The sequence below is a fragment of the Stegostoma tigrinum genome, chromosome 12 (assembly GCF_030684315.1).
Source record: "Stegostoma tigrinum isolate sSteTig4 chromosome 12, sSteTig4.hap1, whole genome shotgun sequence".
Taxonomy (NCBI): Eukaryota; Metazoa; Chordata; class Chondrichthyes; order Orectolobiformes; family Stegostomatidae; genus Stegostoma; species Stegostoma tigrinum.
Window position 1 is genome coordinate 65,750,443 of NC_081365.1, and position 20,090 is coordinate 65,770,532.

Genomic DNA, 20,090 nt, shown 5'->3' on the forward strand with positions numbered 1-20,090 from the left:
AAAAAGTTAGTGTAATGCATATATCATTACAAAGATGTGATAAAGTGAATTATCTTATCTAAGACAGGAATCGCTCTTGCTGAGAGATATTAGGAAATGCAGATGCTGGAGAATCTGAGATAACAAAGTGTAGAGTTGAATGGACACAGCAGGCCAAGCAGCATCTTAGGAGCACAAAAGCTGACATTTCGGGCCTAGACCCTTCATACCATTGGGCTGCAAGGTACCCAAGTGGAATGAGTTGCTGTTCCTGCAACCTTTGGGTGGCATCATTGTGGCACTGCAGGAGGCCCAGGATGGATATGTTGTCTAAGGAATGGGAGGGGGAGTTGAAATGGTTCGCGAATGGGAGGTGCAGTTGTTTATTGCGAACCAAACGTAGGTGTTCTGGGTGTGGTGGGATTGGAGGGGAGTGTGGAGCGGACAAGGGAGTCACGGAGAAAGTGGTCCCTCCGAAAAGTAAACATGGGTGAGGAGGGAAAAATGTCTTTGGTGGTTGTGTTGGATCCGGAGGTTGGTGGAGTGGTATGTGAGGACGAGGGGGTTCTCTTTTGGTGGTTATTGCAGGGACAGGGTGTGAGGGATGAGTTGCGGGAAATGCAGGAGACACGGTCGAGGGCATTCTTGACCACTGAGGGGGTGGGGGCTGGGGGGAAGTTGCAGTCCTTGAAAAACGAGGACATCTGAGATGTACAGGAGTGGAATGCCTCATCCTGGGAGCAGATGCGGCAGAGGTGAAGGAATTGGGAATAGAGGATGGCATTTTTACAGGAACGTGGGTGGGAGGAGGTGTATTCTAGGTAGCTGTGAGTTGGTGGGCTTGAAATGGATATCGGTTTCTAAGTGGTTGCCTGAGATGGAATCAGAGGTCCAGGAAGGTGAGGGAGGTGTTAGAGATAGTCCAGGCAAACTTAAGGTTGGGGTGGAAAGTGTTGGTGAAGTGGATGAACTGTTCGAGCTCCTTGTGGGAGCACAAGGCAGTGCCGATACAGTCATAAATGTAACGGAGGAAAACGTGGGGTTTAGGGCCAGTGTAGGTACAGAAGAGGGATTGATCCACATAACCAATGTAGAGCTGGATGAACACAGCAGACCAAGCAGCATCACTGAGCTGTTTGGCCTGCTGTTCATCCTGCTCTACACTTTGTTATCTCTCTTGCTGAGACTTGTTTGTGGCCTCTCCTCCACCACAGATTATGGTGCAACACCCTAGCCTTGCCTAGGAAGGAGCACCCTATCCTAGTTACAAATGGCAGGTAGCCAGACGTCACAATATATTGTAACAAGGTATAGCCCACTTCATACAGCAGTTGCTTCTCTAGTTCCCCAAGTCAGCAATCCATCAGCTGTCACCCTTGAAGTGTCCTTTTAAATAGTGCAATTGAAAACAACCCAGGGAACAATCATCACACTTTGCTACTCAAAAGAGGCTGAGTGTGGGAATTGATTGGTGGTGGGGATGGATTGGTTATTGGTATTTTAATAATATTGATTTATTTGCATCTGACTCCTGAGTTTCCCTCCCAATTTGCATAAGCAGATTTAATGATTGGGAAGGTATTTTAAAGTCTGGCAGTTAAGCCCAGGATTGGATCAGATGCACCTGTCAAATACTAAAGGAAGAAAGTGTGGAATTCAGAGGACCTGATCATATCCTTCTAAATCTTTAAGTACTGGGTTGGAGCCAAGGATTGCACGTTTGCAAATATTATTTAAGTATAAAATCAGCAATTACAGGCAAGTCATTTTAAGGGAGAACTGTGCTAAACTACTTTACTTGACAGCCAGCCGAGACACAATGTGCAAATGGATTGTTTGTGCTCTAACTGTTTTGTGAATTAATGAATCTCGACTTTTCTCTGAAGATGCCTAACACGTTTATTCAGTTGTATTTTTTAAAAAAAGTTCCTCCACTAACTGTCAAGGTTGACTAAGGATGAAAAATATCAGCCTTGCTAGCCATGCACAAAGTTTGATAATGTTTTTAAAAATTGATCATTTGATTCACTGTACCTAAAAGAGAGAAAAGCTTGTTAGAGAAAGAACCTTATTGTTTACAGGAAGTTAATTGCTCCCATCAGAGTTAATGAAAATTTAAAAATTTAAGCTTCTGTGAGGAAGCCATTATTTCCTGTATAGTATAATTACCCTGTTTGGCAGTTAGAATGTAAATGAACATTTCTCTCATTAGTTAAAAACTATCTTGTTGTAGGTCTTGCAGAAAAAAACCCTGTATATAACATTAGCTGTGACTATGTTAATGTTGAAGCTTTTAAATATGTATAGCTTTCTGTCAATTGTCCCTTCAGGCCCAGAGTCAAAAACCCTGCTAGTTGGAAAGTAAACAAAAGTAATAATTATCACTGAAATGAAAACCATTCAACATTACTTATTTTGTAATCCCATTCCTTTGCTTACTGATGAATATAAAAGACTCCTGAAGAAAGCCAACAGCAAAACAAAATATAAATACCTTATTTTATCTGTTTTTAATTTGCTGGTTCCATTGTGATTATTGGCCCTACCATGGGAGATATCATTGCTTGAATTTCAAACAATTATTAATGTCCTATGAGCAATCCATGCTACTCTGACCAAATAGCAAATAAATTCAATCATATGTCTGCGTGCAACAGTGAATAAGTATTCTTAAGCCAATTATTGACATTTGTCCTGTTCAAATGTTCACTTATTTTGGTGATCTTGTATCCTAAGTTGAGTCATTGAGTGATAGTATGGGTGCACTTATATTAGCAGACTTTCATTGTAAAGGTGCCTTTTGAATTCAATTTAGAAGACTTTTTCACTGTACATTTATGGTGATAATCCCCACAATTCTACCAGCTCCATCACACGCTCATTAAATGGGCAAGTTTATCCATGAGGATGTTCAGAGGCAATTACACACTACATTAGGTGAGGGTTTTCTGAGCTAACATATCAGTGAAAATTTCCTTTAAAGTAAAGACCTGGATTCAAAGACCGAGGGTCTTTAATAATCCCCATGATTGGATTACTGAAACTTATTAATGCTCATCACAAATGATGAGGGCAGCAGAAATATGCAAGTTTCTCTCCCACCCACTCACCATCCTGACTTCGAAATAGATCATCACCATTCCTTTATTGTCAAAATCCTGAAATTCCCTCCTTTCAGGACATCTTGGGTCTACCTTCAGCACAAGAATGACAGTCGTTCAAGAAGGCAGTTCATTGCACCTTCTTAAGGACACCTAGGGGAAGTCAATAATTGATGGCCTTGCCAGCAATACCCATGCCCCATGAGTGAATTATTTTAAAAGGCAAGACAAAGTAAAAATTGGCTGCAGTACCATCTTTTGCCAACTGGCCATCTGAATTATAACAAGTGGTATACAGGCAGCATTCCACTTTGTTAAGGATTTTTGTAGCTAGCAATTATTGTACAACATTAACCCCCTTGAATTATATTCACTTTGACTCTAGACATGAGTTATATCATGTGGCGGTTACACCAGCATGAGATGGGTAATCAATATTTGACTAATGACTGGCAAAGTGACCTAATTTACATTCACTAAAGCCATTCAGCCAAAAACTGAAGATGAATAAGTTATTACAGTTACACAATCTATCATATTAAGGTGCTTATTCCAAAATGAGTAAGGCCAAGAGCTAAAGTCCTTTTGCAGGGCTGCAAACACAGTTGGGGTCGAATGGATTCTCCACACAATTGGATGAGAAATATTCTCCTTGGTGGTAAGGGGCAATAGTGAGCTTGAGATGGATGTACAGGCAGGCCAGCAATGCTGCTTCCCCCACCCCCACCTCACCCTTTCTCCCAACAACCACCTCCTTGGGTTATCTGACAATGCTCATTTTAAGAACTTCTAGTTAGGCCTCTCAATGCTTGGAACCAGTAGGGATGATGAACACTCCAGCTATGCTATCCCAAGATTGGATTATGAATTTTTGAATAATTTAAAATAATTGTAAATATGAGCCAGTCATGCAGAGCTCTCAGGAAAGGGAGGGGCAACAATGTTAGTCCTCTTGAGGAGAGGGATGCTCTGCTCTTATTCGGATCTTCATCAGTAAAGAGAAAAGAAATTATTTTGATGAAAAGGGACCAACCAAATGAGTGCCCTACATTAAAACAAATTCACTTACGATTTTGATCGAAATGGATGATTATGGTCATTTGAATTTGACTGGAGATCTGAAATCTGAACTCGAGACTTACAACTCAAGCATTCATCAGAAGCTATTTTGAGCTATGTGTATGTACCTTCTGTCGAAGCAGGTACAAAGTGACCTGCTTCAGATGGCTGAATTGTCAAGGGTGAGAGCACACAGAATCTTGGATGCATCACTTAAGGTCAAGAGGAGGAGGGATGTCTTATACCAGCAGGGTAGACTTATCCTCTTGTTTCTCTACCCTGTAGCATCTGATGCTGCTCTGAGACATTTCATGGTCTCCCGCTATTCTCGCTGCAGATCGACAAGAAGTCCCAGATTGCCAATGACCTAACATTCCCGTTCTCCAGGTGATCGGATCTACAGCAAAAATATTTCAGAATAATCATGACCAGCTCCAAGGTTCTTCAATACCAGGGGTGCCAAAGGAAAATTGGTCCCCTTTCTCCTTTCCTTACTTTACTTCAGAATCAAAACTTCACTACAGTGTAAACCTTTTGACCATTTATAGACTTGCTCAATGATAATCTCTCCACTCACTTGTGTCCTCCTTTCCACACAAGCTCCATTCTCTGCACCTGTAACAAAAGTCTCTTGGTGGTTAATATTTTTTTCTAAACTGTTGGGGTTCAATCATTAAAACCTTTTAGTTGAGCAAACATTTTTCTCTTCCTCGTGACCAGAGCAGGACCTTTTAAATCTGAACATTTTTGTTGGGATACAAGGTTTGAATACTTTCAAAAAGTCCATCTTCAATTCTGTCATGACCAAGACCCTCCAGAGATATATGTCCTTGTAGACTTCAAGAATGTCAATGCTTTAGCTGCAAGCCAATGTTGTTCAGAGTTCACATTAAGCCACAAATAACACTTAATATTTTATAAGTCTGCATATAATCAAATTATGAAATCTCCTGTTGTAAGGAATGTGGAATGAAAATGTAAATATCATGTCTTCATTATATATACTTTATTGTGACCTTGAGCCATAATATGGTGCCATTGTAAAAATTTGCATTCAAGCTGCTACATAATATTAATCCACATGTGCAAGGCATTATTTATCATTAATATGGGTTAATCAAATAACTTAGCTTAATTATTATAAATGTACCTATCTTTGACCTGGATTATACTTACACCAATGTCAGACATTGATGATTCATATATTTTAAAAAGTTTGGTCATCTTTGCTATTTTGTAACAACAAAGAATAATCTTCCTTTGGCTGAAATTGGTACATCTGATACATACAATGGATCCATGCATTTGATTCACTTCTGCCTTGGATTGATTTTTATACTCTGACGTGACACTTAATTATCTTTTCTGTAGTAATTGCATATTATAAAACTGGCTGACAACCTAGTGAGTAAATAAATAACATTTCCTAGCAAGTTAAATGAGACCATTAGAGACTCATTACTAAATATCTTAGAGGGGATTAAAGCAGTGAATTAATTTAAAAGACATTTGAGGCCATTTTGTAAGAGTCTGTTCCTTGGAGCAGCGCTGGAGGTGGAGCTACAACATTGGCATTTGACACTTCTTCTGATTTTGTTTTCCATCCTCTGCAAACGTGCTGCTAAGTCATCACTTGTAAGTACATGAGTTATTGACACAAATTAGTGTCAGCAGAATGTAACAAACAAAGAAAGGGAAGGAATGGGTTCATAATTTGAAGGTGTTTGAACTCAGAGGGCCCAGAATTGAGCCCTGAAGGCTGTAAATTGCCTAGCCTGAAGATGAGAAGTTGTTCCCCCAGTTTGCACTGTGATTCACTGGAACACTGCAGCATGCCAAGGACAGACATGCAAGCGGGACACTGTGTTAAAATCACCAGCTACAGGGAGGCCGGGATCCTGCTTGCACACAGACCAGAGGTATTCCACAAAGCGGTCACCCAGTCTGTTTGGTTTCTCCAACGTAGAATGGGCCACATTGTGTGCAGTGAATATAATTCACTGTATTGGAGGAGGTACAGGTGAAAACCTGCTTTGCCTGGAAAGACTGTTTAGGCCTTTGGATGGTGAGCAGGGAGGAGGTGAAAGGGCAGGTGTTGCACCTTCTGCGGTTACATGGGAAGATGCTGTGGAGAGGGGCTGGTGTTGGTGGTTGTGGAATGGAGCAAGGTGTTCTGCAGGGAACGATCCCTGCGAAATGCAGTCGGGCGTGTGAAGGGAAGATATGTTTGGTGTCCTGTTGGAGTTATCTGAAATGGTAGAGAATGATCGTTCGATAGTGGAGGCTGTGGGATGAGAAGTGAGAACAAGGGAGACCTGAGCACACTGTTGTGCATGAAGGGGCAAGGGAGCACAGGTGATAGTAGAGGGGCTTGAGGGCCCTGTCAAGGTAAAAGGAAGATGTCAGCAGCACTGTTTTGGAAGGTGACATCGTCCAAACAGATATGATATAGGGGAAGGAACTGGGAGGATGGATGGAGTCCTTGCAGGATTTGAGGTGTGAGCAGCTGCAGTGAAGGTGGTTATGGAAGTCAGAGGCTTTGTACTGTATGGCAGTGGTTAGTTTATTCCCCGAAATGGGAATGTCAAGGAAAGGAAGTGACGGAAATGGATGATGTGAAAGTAAGAGGGATGGATATTGGAGGCAAAATGAATAATGTTTTCAAAGTGCAGGCAGGAGTGTTAAGCAGCACTGAAATAGTTGTTAATGTACAGAAGAAAGATTTGTGGGAGGGACCTGGTATAGGATCGTTCCACATTCCCCATAAAGAGTCAGGCATAACTGGGACCCATGTGGTGCCCATAGACACTCCTTTGATTTGGCAGAAGTGAGACAAATTAAAGGAGAAATTGTTCAGTGAGAGCAGTTCACTAGGTGGAGGAGAGTAGTGATAGATGGGTATTGTTCACGCCTCTAGTCAAGGAACAAGCTAAGAGCTCTGATTGTCCTGGCGGGGAATAGAAATTGGACATCCAATGTGAAAAGTATGTAGTTAGGGCCAGGGAACTGGAAATTGTCAATATGGTGAAGGGCATTAGAGGAGTCGCAGATGAATGTGGGCAGGGTCTGGACAAATGGAGAGAGGATGGAGTCAAGGTAGGAGGAAATAATGTTAGACACACCACTGTTCTGCCATTCTCACATTCTGAACCCTTAATTTGAACTATCAACATCCTTTGAACCCAAACATTCCAACCCCTGCCCCCACTACTGCACAAATGCTGCCCTCTTCACAATTCACTTCAGCTCTGAAAATTCCTCTAGACTTGAAATGTTAGATTGCTTGCAGTCAAAAACAAAATTGCTGGTAAAGCTCAGCAGGCCTGACAGCTTTTCCAGCAATATAATAAAATGTGAGGCTGGATGAACACAGCAGGCCAAGCAGCATCTCAGGAGCACAAAAGCTGACGTTTCGGGCCTAGACCCTTCATCAGAGAGCTGATCCTGAGATGCTGCTTGGCCTGCTGTGTTCATCCAGCCTCACATTTTATTATCTTGGAATTCTCCAGCATCTGCAGTTCCCATTATCTCTGCAACTTTGTTTTTGTTCCTGATTTACAGCATTCGCGGTTCTTTCGGGCTTTTATTTAGCTTGCTTGTGTATGCTGCCTGAGCTGCTGTGATCACCAGTATTTGTTAATTTCATTTATCAGACTCTACTGTTCTACTTTGATAGATTTGTTAGTATTTAATTAAACTCTTCATAGGACTCATCAGTAAACAGTCTTACTGCTCTAAGTAAGCAGTCTCAAATCTGTTCTAGTTATCTACTTCTGACATGTGCTTCCAAGCACTTGCTAGACTCCATCCACAGGTCCCTACCACTGTATCTGAACTGTGCCTGAAAAGACTGGCCATATCCATTCAGCGAGGCTGGGACAGGTTGTTCTTTGGTCTTTTGCGGTTTGGCTGATGTGCCAGGACCTGAAGCTGTCAGTTTGGGCTTTGACTAGGGATGGTTCTAGTCTTCAGGTTGTCTCACTTAGGTTGTTTCTCTGGATCTGGCCAAAGTCATCAGAAGTCACATGACACCAGGTTCCAGCCCAACAGGTTTATTTGCAATCACACGCTTTCTGAACACTGCCCCTTCGCCAGGTGAAGTGAGGAGAAGACACACAGACACATAACATATAATTGGAGAGATTGAAAGATCATAAAAAAGAATGTGGTGCTGGAGACAAGTCAAATGACTGGAATAACATGATATGTAGAAGAGATGCACACTGAGGGTCTAATCAAAGTCACCAGAAATACAAAACTCTACAAACTAATTAAGATAGAAAGATCATATATTATCCAGGTGGTGGTGTCAAAACACCAGTAAAGGAAGCTTTTACAGGTACAAAACAGTGTGCTGGGTTTACCTGTTGCATGACATGAATCACTGCTGAGGCCATCTTCATGAGTATGGAACTTTGCTATTAGTTTCTGCTCGGTGATTCTGCATTGTTGTGCGTCTCAAAAGCTGCTTTGGAGGACACTTCTCCGAAGATGAGAGAGGCCGAATGTCCTTGGATGCTGAAGTGTTTTCCCCCCTCCACTGGGAGAGAACGTTCCTGTTTGGCGACTGTTGCGTGGTGTCCATTCATCTGTTGTCATATCATCTGCATGGTCTTGCCAATATGCCGTGCCTCTGGGCATCCTTGCCTGAAGCACATTAGATAGACAACATTGGCTGAGTCACGTGAGTATCTATCAGTACGTGGCGGGTGGTGTTCCCAAGTGTGATGGTAGTATCCACCTCGATAGTCTGACACATCTTGCAGAGGCTGCTGTGGCTGTATGGTGTTGTGGCCGATGTTGTCCTGAAGGCCGGATGAGTTCACTGCAAACAATGGGCTGTTTAAGGTTTGCCATTTGTTTTGAAGGTGAGAAATGTAGGTGAAAGGATGATCTGTGCAAGATCTTTGTTGTCATTGGTGACCTGTTGAAGACTGTGAAGAACTTGGTGTAGTTTCTCTGCTCTGGCGAAGTACTGGACAACAAAGAGTACTGTAGTGGGGGTGTCTTTTGTCTGCCTTCTGAGGAGGTTGTTGCAGTTTTGCGCTGTAGCTTGTTGAAACTGACAATTGAGTTGAACATCATATTCTGTTCTTACGAGTGTGTCTTTCAGCAAGTTTAGGAGTCTGTCATGTTCCTCCTCCATCTGAGCAGATCCTGTGTATAGGCTTGTAATTATCTCTCTGCTTTTATTAATCAGATTATAGATCGTCCCTTCACTTGTTATTCAGCTGTTAACATTTTATTCACACTGTCTGACACTTGATCACCTACAGCCTCTTGTTGTTCGACCTGCTGACACTCCACTCAATATTTGTATGATCTTTTGATCTCTCTGATTATAAATTCCATGTCTGTGTGTCATGTCTTCACTTCACCTGACAAAGGGGCAGTGTTTTGAAAGCATGTGATTTCAATTAAGCCTGTTGGGTCATAACTAGGTGTTGTGTGACTTCTGACTTTATGCACCCTGAGTCCAACATCGGCACTTCCACATCATGGGTCTGGTCAGTCTGATGCTCGCCACTAGGTACAAGGAGCTGGAGATGCTGTGCAGCTTGGCTGCCACTCCAAGTGCTCTCTGGCGATGCCACTGAAGGTAAAGTAATGAATGCTGGGGCTTCAGGTTGCCACTTCTATCCCTCTCTTCATTACCTTCACCAAGATTCAGTGGACTGTGTCCAATACTAGCATCAGGCAGGGACTATTTTCCCTATTCAGAGGTTGTGGAACAAGGTTTTGAACCTTTAGCTTCAAGCACTGTCCTTGTCTCACTGTGCCTCTGGCTTCCTCCTGAGCTGGGTGCCCTCAAGTCTACGTAGCATTCATCTAACAAAGCAGGTTCTCCAGAGGTGTTAACAATGTGGCCGTTAGCACTTGACATTGGCAGATCCAAGCCTGTCTGGTTTTGACAGGATAATAAAGTGTGAAGCTGGATGAACACAGCAGGCCAAGCAGCATCTCGGGAGCACAAAAGCTGACGTTTCGGGCCGAGACCCTTCATCCGCTTCTTCCTGTCCCACAGGCCCGACCAGTCCCCCTCCACCGCCCTCATCCACCTAGCCGAACTCGTCCTCACCCTCAACAACTTCTCTTTCAATTCCTCCCACTTCCTACAGACAAAGGGGGTGGCCATGGGCACCCGCATGGGCCCCAGCTATGCCTGCCTCTTTGTAGGTTACGTGGAACAGTCCCTCTTCCGCACCTACACAAGCCCCAAACCCCACCTCTTCCGCCGTTACATTGATGACTGTATTGGCGCCGCCTCTTGCTCCCCGAGAGGAGCTTGAACAGTTCATTCGCTTCACCAACACCTTCCACCCCAACCTTCAGTTCACCTGGGCCATCTCCAGCACATCCCTCACCTTCCTGGACACCTCAGTCTCCATCTCAGGCAACCAGCTTGTAACTGATGTCCATTTCAAGCCCACCAACTCCCACAGCTACCTAGAATACACCTCCTCCCACCCACCCTCCTGCGAAAATTCCATCCCCTATTCCCAATTCCTGCGCCTCCGCCGCATCTGCTCCCACGATGAGGCATTCCACTCCCGTACATCCCAGATGTCCTCGTTCTTCAAGGACCGCAACATTACCACCCACAGTGATCGAGAACGCCTTTGACCGCATTTCCCGCAACACATCCCTCACACCCCGCCCCCGCCACAACCGCCCAAAGAGGATCCCCCTCGTTCTCTCACACTACCCCACCAACCTCCGTATACAACGCATCATCCTCAGACACTTCCGCCATCTACAATCCGACCCCACTACCCAAGACATTTTTCCATCCCCACCCTAGTCTGCTTTCCGGAGAGACCACTCTCTCTGTGACTCCCTTGTTCGCTCCACACTGCCCTCCAACCCCACCACACCCGGCACCTTCCCCTGCAACCGCAGGAAATGCTACACTTGCCCCCACACCTCTTCCCTCACCCCTATCTCAGGCCCCAAGATGACTTTCCATATTAAGCAGTGGTTCACCTGCACATCTGCCAATGTGGTATACTGTATCCATTGTACCCGGTGTGGCTTCCTCTACATTGGGGAAACCAAGCGGCGGCTTGGGGACCGCTTTGCAGAACACCTCCGCTCGGTTTGCAACAAACAACTGCACCTCCCAGTCGCGAACCATTTCAACTCCCCCTCCCATTCTTTAGATGACATGCCCATCATGGGCCTCCTGCAGTGCCACAATGATGCCACCCGAAGGTTGCAGGAACAGCAACTCATATTCCACTTGGGAACCCTGCAGTCCAATGGTATCAATGTGGACTTCAACAGCTTCAAAATCTCCCCTTCCCCCACCGCATCCCAAAACCAGCCCAGTTTGTCCCCTCCCCCCACTGCACCACACAACCAGCCCAGCTCTCCCCTCCCCCCACTGCATCCCAAAACCAGCCCAGCCTGTCTCTGCCTCCCTAACCTGTTCTTCCTCTCACCCATCCCTTCCTCCCACCCCAAGCCGCACCTCCATTTCCTACCTACTAACCTCATCCCACCTCCTTGACCTGTCCGTCTTCCCTGGACTGACCTATCCCCTCCCTACCTCTCCACCTATCTTCTTTTGTCTCCATCTTCGGTCCACCTCCCCCTCTCTCCCTATTTATTCCAGAACCCTCACCCCAGCCCCCTTTCTGATGAAGGGTCTAGGCCCGAAACGTCAGCTTTTGTGCTCCTGAGATGCTGCTTGGCCTGCAGTGTTCATGCAGCTTCACACTTTATTATCTTGGATTCTCCAGCATCTGCAGTTCCCATTATCACTGGTTTTGACAGGAAATTGAGAGATTGTTCCAGGTTTGGCTGCATGAATACTGTCTGTTTCAGCTCCGCAGTTTGCCAATTGCAGGGTCCTGCTAGGTTTAAACTTGGCTTCTACATTTCAAGGTTATAATCCACGCTCATGAAAAAGTTAATATTTATGTAACTCTCCTGGAGGCCATGCATTCAAATGACCACAGCAGGAATGTCAAAACTTTAGGCAAGGGACACGTAATGTTATTTGTGAAAATCCAAAACAATGGATTTCAAGTCGTTCCCTACAATCATTAGTTTGCCGATCAGGGCGTTCTGTTACCTAACTTTACTGCTAACTTGCATTGGATGGAATGAAGTTGTGTATTTTGGTGACAGGTACAACCTAAACTTTTCAGTGAAATGTAAGCCTTTTCCAATTATATTCTTTAGTGTGTGATTTGGATTAGTAACCACCAATCAATGTTGCTGGTGCTGAAGATGATATATTGCAGTTGTAAAGTTTCTTTCCTAAAAGTTTTAGTTGTTGGAGATGTAGAAATCTAACTTAGAATTGTTGAGGTTTTTGCATGCTCTTCTGTATCCCTCTCTTAACCTGTTCTTACTACTTCACTCTTTTTATTTCCCTTTCTGTATTTAATTTGATGTTGAACTCAAATGTTCCAAATTACATTTGCAACTCAGTCCTTGAGTTCTAATTTCACAATTTCTGAGAGTGGTCAGTTTAAGGGTGTTTGCCTCATTTCAGATGCTTGGTTGCCTTCACTGTGATCTTGACAGATTTGTACTTACAGCAATTTGAGTGTTTTTTTTGAAGTGACAAGGCCTATTTTGAAGAAGTGAATGTTATAGAAGTGAATGTAATGGAGTGAGTGAGGAAGTGTTCCATGGCTCATTATTTTTTCTATTATTGCACAAAGATAAGTTCTACCAGATGTGATCTCAACTGTTGCTTTGCATATTCATCTTACTGTGCAATAAAGCAGATTAATAATTTAAATGAATCCTTGCTTCAGTCAGAGATAATTTGACTATCATCACAGAGATTGAAAAAGTATGCATACAGAAGGCGTGCATATCATGTTGAGTTCATTATTATTAATTATTCAACATCATGCAGTTACAAGCTGTGCTTTAATTCAGGGTAGAAATAGGGCAGTGTGAACTATCTCTCTTTTAAAGTATGCTCAAATTGTTTAAGGATGACTGAAATAATTAAGGTACCCATATTGGATAAGTTCATAACAGTGCACTAAACAATTTCAACCCTAGAATGGCAATTAGTCCCTAGAAACCCAGAAGTCTCATGTTTATCTATCTGCCCTACTTAAAACATTTGAAAGAAGAATTGTAGTTCAGCCTGATAACATTAGGCTATCTAATGAATTGAGTGACAAACTTGAATCACTACAAGAAGCATGTATTCTTCAGCATTTCTCCAAATTCCTAGTTTGAGCAATCGAAGCATCCCATCATCTGTGGGGTGGCAGGATGGACTTGATGGGACGAATGGCCTCCTTTCCCACCATAGGGGTTCTGAATCTGTGATAATGTTCATGCCTCTTAGAGGTTCCAGATCTATACTCTTTGTTTATTTTTACTCTTCAGATTTAGAATAGCTGATAATTATCTGATACCCTTTAACATCCTTAGCTTTAATCTACAGTTCATTGCCATTGCTGGATTTTAATCTCTCAGTTAATGATCTGGCATAATTCGACTCACCTATAGCTTTCTTTCAGACTTTATTTTTCCAGTTCCATAGGTTTATGTACTCCCTGATTTTAATATAAACATTCTCCTCTTGACATGTAATCATTTTCTCAGGCATCTATCTCAATACTGCTGTGCCCTGAAATGTCAGTCTGGAAGGAAGCCAGTCACACCTATGCAACACGTTGGAAAAGCTATCCAATTAATTCCACTGCCTGGATCTTTCCCCATAGCTGCGAAAAATATTTACATCACAAATATGCACTGAATTCTCTTTTGAAGGTTACTATCGAACATATTTCTGCCATTTATGTTGACAAAGCAACTTGCTGTGTAAAGAAATTCTCATCTTCCCTCTGATTCTCAATGATCTCAAATTTGTGTTCTCTGGTTGCTAACTTTTTCTGCTAGTGCTGGTGCTTCTTAGAAAACTTCCTGTAATTTTGAATACCCCAATTAAATCCCTGCTGAGCTGCCTCTGCTCTAGAGAGAACAAGTCACTCCACACAGCAAAGCCCATCAGCCCTGATACTATTCTGGGACAGGTCCTCTGCACCCTTTTTAGGGTCTTCACATCCTATTTAAACTGTAATGCCGAAATTTGGGCATGTGCCATCTCAAAACTATTCTCTAAAGTTTAAGTCATCCTTCTTTAACCTTTTACTTCATGGATCAGATCTTGTCATTTTCATGCTGGTCAAGTCCATGTTGGATAGTCTAAGGTGAAGGTGGCTGAAAATGAAATTACGGTTTCCACCCTGATTCCTGTAGGTTGCCCTTTTTGTTACTGCTGGGAATGTGACCAGTTGCAAACTAACACTTAAAGTAGTCAGGTTTAGCCTTCTAAATGCCTGCACAATTGTGAATATTTCAACACTTCAGTGAGGCAGGTAGGCTCATGAAACTTGTGTGGAACATACCAGGTCTGTCAATGTATAATGTTTCGGGGAAGCTTGTAGAGTCAGGAACGTTTTGACAGTAAAATTTAAAAGCTATTGTCACCTTCAAATATCATAGTGTAATCTATTTCAAGCCCACCGACTCCCACAGCTACCTAGACCACAACACTTCTCACCCACCTTCCTGCAAGAATGCGATCCCCCTACTCCCAACTCCTCTGCCTCCACCGCATCTGCTCCCAAGATGGAGCATTCCACCCCCGAACAACCCAGACATCATCTTATTTCAAGGACCGCAACTAACACCCCCCCCCCCACCCCCCTCAAGGCCATGGTCGAAAGTGCCCTCAACCGCATCTCTTGTGTATCCCTCAACTCTGACCTCACATCCTCTCCCCTCTCTCCTGCCCCCCAAAAAAACAAAGACAGAATCCCCCTTGTCATCACATATATCACCCCTCCAACCTCTGCATTCAACGTATCATTCTCTGCCACTTCCGCCACCTACAATCCAACTTCAAACCAAAGAGCTATTTCCCTCCCCACCCTTTCTGCCTTTCATAGGGACTGGTCCCTCCACGACTTCCCTAATCCGCTCCACACTCCCTACTAACCCCACTAACCCCTCCACCCTCGGCACCTTTCACCGCAGCCTGCAGGAAGCGATATACCTGTCCCTATACCTTCTCCCTTTGCCTGCACCCAAGGAACCAAAAAAACTTTTCACATTAGACAGATGTTCACCTGCACATACACCAATGTGGTCTATTGCATCTGCTGCTCTTGATGTTGCCTCCTCTATGACGGTGAGACCAAGCGGAGGCTTGGAGACTGCTTTGCAGAACACCTGTGCTCTGCTTGTTTGCAACAAATGGCAACGCCATCTGGTCGCGAGCCATTATAACTCCCACTCCCTGCGTGACATGTCCATCCTGGGTCTCCTCCAGTGTCACAATGACACCACCCATAAACTAGAGGAACAACACCTCATATTCCACCTTGGGACCCGACAGCCCAATGGTCTAAATGTGTACTTTACCAGTTTCAAAATCTCCCCAGCCCTGGTCTCATCCCATGACCAACTCTCCCTCTCATCCCCTCCCCCTTGACCTGACACAACCTGTCAATCTTCTCTCCCTACCTATCTACTCTCTCACCTCACTGACCAATCCCCACCACCGCCTACCTGCACTCACCTATTACCGTCCCACCTACCTTCCCCAGCCCCACCCCTATCTCTCTTTATTTCTGAGCTCCCATCCCCACACCCCCACTCCATTCCTGAAGAAGGTTCCCAACCCGAAACATCAGCATTTCTACTGCCTGGCCTGCTGTGTTCCTCCAACTCCAGACTGTTATCTCTGCCTCCAGCATCTGCAGTTCTTACTATCTCTTAGTGTAATGTTGTGCTGGTTTAAGTATGGTTTCATGCTGTAATTGACAATATGACTCTTTATCCATAACTTGTGACAATCAAGTCAAGTGAATAAACTGCTGTTCTGCATTCAAGTGTTGAGAATCTGATTTTAATGTCGTCTTGACAGTGGCCTGATTTTTACATTTTAAATCCAGATATCTGTTGAGTCCTTTAAAATCACTGAATTGATGCCAAACCATATGATAAAAAGCCCATTTTTTGGAAAAAAAAATGGACAAGTAGATAGTAATTTGCTTACCAAACTTCAAAGACTAATGAATTGAGCTTAGGGGATGGAAGTGGTTTGTTCAGTTATGGATTGTAAATTGTAAATTCACAGCGCTGACCAACCCCCACCCCCACTTCCTAACTACTAGCCTCATCCTCCCCCCCCCCCCCCCCCAGACTTGTCCAACTTCCCTCCCACCTACCTGCCCCTCCATCCCTCACTGATCAACCCCATCCCAACTCCCTACCTATACTCACCTGTACTGGCTTCAACCCTACCTCCTTGGCCTGTCCGTCTTCACTCTGCCTGTCTGCTCTTCCATCCACCTTGTACCATCGCCTCCCCCCTCTATTTATTTCAGAGCCCCCACCCACACCTCTCCTCCCCCATTTCTGAAGATGGGTCCAGACCCAAAGCGTCAGCTTTCCTGCTCCACCGATGCCTGGCCCGCTGTGCCCATTCAGCTCCACACCTTGTTATCTCCGACTCCAGCATCGGCATTTCCTACTATCTCCTGACATTATGGTTCCCTGGTTAAACAGCAAGTGGGGTGAGAGAATGGACTCTTGTGTGGGGGAGTGTCAGCCATGTTGGCGAAATGCCCGGAGCGGTTTGGCTGCTTTACTGCTGCTGAGGGTAATGCAACTTTGCCAACACTTGCCTGGGTGCACAATGGCCCTTCAAAGATTGGCGTGGGTTCAAGAGATGCCAGTCTGCGTTGCTTATCTGGTGAGTGGCAAGTTATTCTGGGAACAAAGAATGGTAAGACAGTGCTAAAATTCAATATGAAGGATGTTAGTGGGGATGTAAGGAACAGTTAATGAGGTGTACTGGTTAAAATATGGTTTGAAATCTCATTAGACCTCACCATGAGAATTCTTCCAAAAAACTCAGCAAAGTTCGGACTTGGTCAAAAACAAAACATAACCAATTTTGTGTCTGCTGTCCTTGGCACATTTTCCCCCTTGAATGTCGCTCAGATGGTGGAAGCAGCTTCTAGGAAGGGTGATGATGTTCTGTCACATCATTCCATGATCCTGGGTGACTCACCCTGGTGGGCCCAATCCTTTTTCCTTGGAAACAGATAGCTTTGCATTTACCCAGTGCCTTTCACTAGATTTCTCAAACATTTTACAGTCAATCAGCAGCGTCTTTTTTTTTGAAGTATAATCACCACTGTAATGTGCAAAATATTCAACCAGTTTACACAAATAAGTATCCACATTTAACAATGGGATGGTATGATTGTTTGTTTGTTTTATTGAGATGGCGATTGTAGGTTAGGTATTGATCAGGTTACCAAGGATTATTCCCCTGTTTTTCTTTGAAATAGTGCTATATTGACCGAAGGAAAAAGACATGGGCTTCAGTTTAACAACCCATGTGTAAGGTGGTACCTCAGACAGTGTGACACTGCACTGAAGTGTTCAAGCTGGTGCTTACGGTCAAAATCCTGCTGTGGGACTTGAACCTACAATTCTCAAGCTCCTCGTAGGTGAGAGTGGCACTAATTGTATCTGCAAAGCTGACGTTGAATGAGTTTGGGGGAGACATAGATTTGTACAGCACGGAACCAGAGCCTTCAGTCCAACACATCCATACCGATGAGATATCCTAAATTAATCTAATCCTATTTGACAGCATTTGACCGATTATCCCTCTAAACCCTTCCTATTCATGTGCCCATGCAGGTAACTTTTAAATGTTGCTATTGTACCAGCCTCTGCTTCTTCTGGCAGCTCATTGCATACCAGCACCACTGTCTGCACGCAAACATTGCTCCGGAGCAGTTTAAACTTATGACCTCTAATATTGGATACCCCTTCCCTGGAGAAAAGGCCTTGTCTATTTACCCTATCCATGCCCCTCACAATTTTATAAACCTCTATAAGGTCACTCCTCTGCCTCTATCATTCCAAGGAAAATAGCCCCACACTATTCAGCCTCTCCCTCTAGATCAAACCCTCCAGCCCAGGCAACTTTCTTGTAAATCTTTTCTGCACCCTTTCAAGTTAAACAACATCTTTTCCATAGCATGGGGGCCAGAATTGAATGCAGTATTGCAATAGCGGCCTAACCAATGTCCTCTGCAGCTGCAACATGACATCCCAACTCCTATACTCAATGCACTAACCAATAAAAGCAAGGCATTGAGCCACTGCATACAAGTGGAGTGTGATGGGAAATGAAGTTGGAGGTCAAGATGGGGAAGCACTTCTGACTGTTCAGACTCTCCATAAGCAATGTTATAAACACTCCTGCTTCCTGCCAAACTAGATCACTATCCCTGTAGTCAAGTTTAAAATGTTACGATTGGATGCAACTCTTGTGTTTTTGGTGTTTTCATTGTAGCGTTTCTGTGATGACATGGCCATTTAGACTTCACTTACATGAGAAGAAATAAATATGGCACAGCTGCAGCCAGGTATCTTTTAATGGCTATGAGGTTAGTGTACGCCATTCATTTATCAGCACTTACTACAAGACACTCTCAATTCAATGGACACTGGGGATGAACAACAAGTACTGGCTTTGCCCATAGCCCATGACAAAATAAAAATGACGCCCAGCCTCCTTCACTGTTTTCAGACTCAGGACATCCTCATTATGCATTCTTAAACACTTGCCTGTGATTCAGGTCATCTTCTCTGTGACAGAAGGGACTTGATGTATTAATTTAGATGCATCTTCAGGAATTATAGTTCACAAATGACAGAAATTTATCCCTAGGTTAATCATTACAAAGCCTATTGCATAGACATATGTTCATATTTATTTGTGTTTATATGTCTCATGGTGAAAGTGTAATCTTTAGTTTTACCTAGGGCTTGTGAGCTGATAGTGAGTGAAGCTACCCTGAATTTCCAATCAATACAGCCTAGCAGGAGACAAACTCATTACAGACAGCAACCACTTGTCACAAATGTGCCTAGTGCAGGTAAAGAGCTGGCATTCAACAGACTAAGATATAATTAAATGGGCAGGCCCTGGCTATCACTGTGACAGCATATGTAACCTATATCAGGAAGATTTGTTTGCATTGTCATTATAGAGTTTTTAAAAATTAATTCATGGGATGAGAGCACCACCAGCTAGGCTGACATTTATTGTCCATCTCTAATTGCCCAGAGGGCAGTTAAGAATTAACCACATTGCTGTGGATGTGGAGTCACATGTAGATCAGATTAAGGAAGTAAAATGACAGATTTTGTTCCTTAAAGGACACTAATGAACCAGATGGGTTTTTTCCTGACAACTGGCAATGGATACATAGTCATTATTGGACTTTTGTTTTCCACTTCTTTTTTATTATTGAATTCAAATTCCAGCATCTATCCATAAGACATTACTGGCCACTGAATCAATAGTCTAGTGATAATACCATAAGGCCATCACCAATCTATTTGAAATTACAGCATCAGCAGAATGGTATCTTGGGCTGGATTCTCAAATTTAAGACAGTGAGAAGATTTTAAAAGAGACATTCATTGAGATGACTGCAGAGTCCAGATTTAATTCAAAAGACTCTCAAAAGGATTGTATATAATCAACAACATTCAGCCCAGAGGCTGTTGTATGCACTAGAAGATTTACAGTCAGAACCTGATACTGTATCTGAAATTATCACATTCCTGATGAAGCACGAGTTCAGAGGAATGTCAGCATTGGCTGCTGTCACACCTGACACTGTCTGGGTCATTAAGTGAAGATAAATTTTATGGGAGAGATAATGGGAACTGCAGATGCTGGAGAATTCCAAGATAATAAAATGTGAGGCTGGATGAACACAGCAGGCCAAGCAGCATCTCAGGAGCACAAAAGCTGACGTTTCGGGCCTAGACCCTTCATCAGAGAGGGAGATGGGGAGAGGGAACTGGAATAAATAGGGAGAGAGGGGGAGGCGGACCGAAGATGGAGAGTAAAGAAGATAGGTGGGG